This window comes from Oenanthe melanoleuca, chromosome 15 (genome assembly GCF_029582105.1).
Source record: "Oenanthe melanoleuca isolate GR-GAL-2019-014 chromosome 15, OMel1.0, whole genome shotgun sequence".
Lineage (NCBI taxonomy): Eukaryota > Metazoa > Chordata > Aves > Passeriformes > Muscicapidae > Oenanthe > Oenanthe melanoleuca.
The window spans coordinates 12,738,846-12,742,852 of NC_079349.1; positions in this window are offsets into that span (position 1 = coordinate 12,738,846).

Below are 4,007 nucleotides of genomic sequence, written 5' to 3' on the forward strand. Positions count from 1 at the left end.
GGTCCCTCAGGGCAGACAGAGCCACCCAGGGCTCCTCTGGGCTCTGCCTCTTTGGTGACATTTGGCATCCCCTGAGCTGCTCTGACTCTTCCTCTGAACTCTCTGGACTTTCAGATGTGTTAAATAATCCAGAAATCTGGAGAACATTCCCAGGTCCTGTGCTGGTTTTAAAGCCCAGAGCAGCTGGTTTGTCCTTGAGCTCCCTGGGAACCATTCTGGGGACACTGCCTGATTTGGGGAGGTTTCCTGCCATTCTATCATTTTGTCCTCCAGCTTTCCTGCCTGGCTTCCTGTTAAAAAAAACACATCCTTGATAAATAGAGCCAGCCCAGGGGCTGATTTATTCTGAGACACCACCAGGGTCTCCTCAAAGCCTCGTGCCCTCTGCAGTTGATCAGCAGAGCACATCCTCCTGCAGGTGTAAAAATGCAGGGCCAGGCCTGCAGCACGAGCAGTTTCTGCTCTCTGCAACCTCACTGCAGTAAAACCAGAGGTCAGGGCCTGAAAATTAAACTGACTCAGGGTTCAGGGTTTAAACACCCTGCCCAGGGTGTGTGACAGCACAGCCAGGCTGGGAAAGAGCCACAAAACCTTTATGGGGCTGAGCCTTACGAGCCAGCAGTAGCAGGCAGGAATATTTCATCCCAGGAAAAACCTCAGCCTCCATTTGCTTCCCCCCCTCTCTTTGTTAGACTGCCAGGCTGATAAATCATCACTCTATTAATTTAATATTATAGGGGAGAGTCATAAGCAGCTGGCTCCCACTCTGGAGGCCACGGATCTCTCTGATGAATGGGGAGTTTCTGCTCCAACAAACTTCCTGTTAAATCCCATCCCTTGGGAATGCAGATGAGCCTGTGGTCAGTGGGGCTGTGACTGTCACAGCTCAGGGCTCATTTCTTCTGGGAGGGGCTGTAAAACTCTGAGCATGTGGCACTTGGGGACATGGTGGCCTCAGGGATGTGGTTCTGTCACTTCAGGAAGAAATCCATGCAGCAGTGGGGCAAATGCTGGAAAATTTTGACTTTAGGGCAGTAGTTTATGGTGCCACATTTGGGGTTAATGCTGAGTTTTGTACCCTACAAAATACCAGAGATTCCTGTGGCTTTGTGCTAATCCCCCACATCTGTGACTGAAAGATCTCGTGCCAGCCAAGGCTTCCCAATTTCCCTGTATCCATGATTAATGTGGATTGGGAGTTTTGAGAACAAAGATCAAATAAAGAATAACAGAAGGTGCATGGTGACCTGGTCACATATTTGAGTGACTCCCAAGAGGGAAGATCCATCAGAAGATCCAGGACCACACAAGGGGATTTTGAGGAATGGGATGTTCCAAATGCCACCCTCCAAAGACCCTTGCTCATATCCAAATAAATTCATAATGAATATGGAATAGAAATGGGAGGAATGTGTATTAATTTCATGGATATAACCTTGTCTGTAGGCTGGAGAATTCCCACACATCCAGCACTGCTAATTACATAATAATTAATAACTTTCTAATCCAGCAAATCGGTTGGAGAGTTTATTCCCTGTTTTTTGGTGACACAGTGGAGCCAAGCCTTGCTAGAGGAGACACTGAACCCCCCTTCAGAAGCACTAAAGGTTCATGTGCCTCTTTCCTTCTGTCCCCATTTCAAATGGGAACTCAATTCCTTTATCCCATAGGATCTGCCCTGAGGCAGTGGAGCCACTTTGTCCCACCAGATGTAACCAAATATTCCAAATTCACCCCTCCTGGAGGGAGGTGCTTCTGCTGGAAGGGTGAGACCTCCTCAAGCTTTTTGTCTGGGAGCTGGAGGGTCCCTCCATGGGGATATTCCTGCCATGGGATGGCCAAGGGGGTGGTGGAGCCAAAGGATTCTGTGCATGTTCCACCTGGCCCCTGATTTTGCTCCCACGTCTCTCAATTTGTATTCCAGACCTGAACACTTGGAGAGACCAGGAAACCATTCCATTCACCCAGGAGAGTTGTGTCCCTTACTGATCCTTTGTCATTTTCTCCTTTAAAATCTGGGGGTCAAGGTTGGAATTGTTTGTTCACACAGGAATCATGACAGAGAAATTCCATGTGCGTGGCATCCATGGATAAAAAATAATCTGGGATTTCCTGGCCAAGGGGACACTGAGCACAACCAAAATGCTCCATGCAGGGATTGTTTCTATGAACATGGAACTGATGCAGTTGCTGCAGTTTTTAAAGACTTTGGGGTTTTCTGCTTGAACAAATATCCCAAAAGTGCCTTTAGATGGAGATTTTTCACAGTCTGCAAAGCAGTTCTTGGAGACAACACCACGACACCAAAACAAATTGGACTCAATGGTCTTTCAGGTCTTGACCAATATAATTCTGGGATGTGGAGTTCTGAGAGAATTGATCTGGTTCAACATCCGACCCAAGATTGCTCCATCAGGACTTTGAACCTCCAGCTGTGAGGATTTTATGAGGAATTTTCTCTCTGCTTCGGTTGTCTGAAAGATCCTGAGCAAAAGTCCTGAAAAAATGGATCTGCTGAAAGGAAAACATCTTAAAAACAGGTCTGGAAAAAAGGAGAGAATAAATTTTAAATGTGGGTATGGAAAGAGAAGGAACAACTTGGATGAGAGCAGGGAACAAGGAATGAAGTCAGTTGGAAATTCCTGCTGTTAAATCTTGTTCTCTGAGAGGTAACATTTGGAATTGCTGACTCTGCAATTAAGGATATAATTCACATATATAATCATGATCCAACCAAAATGCCCCTTTGGAAATGTCAGGACAAGCTCCAGCAAAGAGGTTTAGAGGAATCCTGGGCTGCACTGGAAGGATGGAGAGCAGGAAGCAGCTGAGCAGGGAGAGGTTTGTATTCCCCAATCTTTCCCATCCTCCTGGCTCTCTCATTTCAGTTGGTGACAGGAGATGCCCTGCTGGCTGTTCCTTTCTCCTGGAGTGGTGTGTTACCAACAGAGGAGAAATTCCAGCTCTCTGCTCATTCCAGGGATCTGCAGGAGCAGCTGGGTCCCACTGCAATGGGAGGACACAAGAGGAAGGACAGGGACAGGATGGAAGGAACCAAAGAAAGGGAAAGCCCCAAAGCCTCAGGGTGTGGGTAATTCAGGTTTCCAGCTCATCCCTCCACTTCTGTGTTTCCAGAGCTCCAGTTCCTGTCAGACCAGGGGTGGATCTGGCTGTGGAACCTCCCTGGGACAGACAGACCTGCAGGAGTGGGAAACAGAGGGGCTTTTCCCCAAGTGCATCATCTTCCCTTCCTCTGGATTCTCTGCAGGCACTCCAGAGACATCAGTGTCCCACAGCTGCTCTGGCATCTCCACATCATGGAATCCCAGGGTGGGTCAGGCTGGAGGGAGCACAGAGGGTCCCTGGTGCCACCTCCCTGCTCCAGCAGGGCCATCCCAGAGCTCAGGACACAGCTCTGTGTGCACACAGCTCTGGGATATCCCCAGAGGAGACCCCACAGCCTCTCTGGGCTCTGCCCAGGGCTGGCACTGCCCAGGGCACAAGCTGTGCCTCCTGTGCAGGGGCAGCTCCTGGGCTCAGCCCTGCCCGTGGCTCTGCTGCCATTGCTGGGCCTGGAGCAGAGCCTGGGACTGCTCTGAGCCCCTGCACAGGGACAGACAGACAGACAGACAGACAGACAGACAGGGACAGCCTGACAGACAGACAGACAGACAGACAGGCACACCCAGGGCTGAGCCCTCTCTCTGGGCTCCTCTCCAGGCTCAGCCCCCCCAGCTCCCTCAGCCTTTCCTGGGCACCCAGATGCTCCAGCCCTTGCTCAGCTCCAGGAGCTCCTGTCCCTGTCCCTGTTCCTGTCCCTGTTCCTGTCCCTGTCCCTGCTGTGCTGAGGATCCAGAGTGGGCACAGCACTGCAGAGGAGCCCCCAGGGCTGGGCACAGGGGCAGGAGCCCCCCTGACCTGCTGGGAATGCTCTTCCCAGTGCACCCCAGGATCCCATTGGGTGCTTGTCCCCAGGACAGGTCAGGGAGGGCTCATTGTCCACTGGA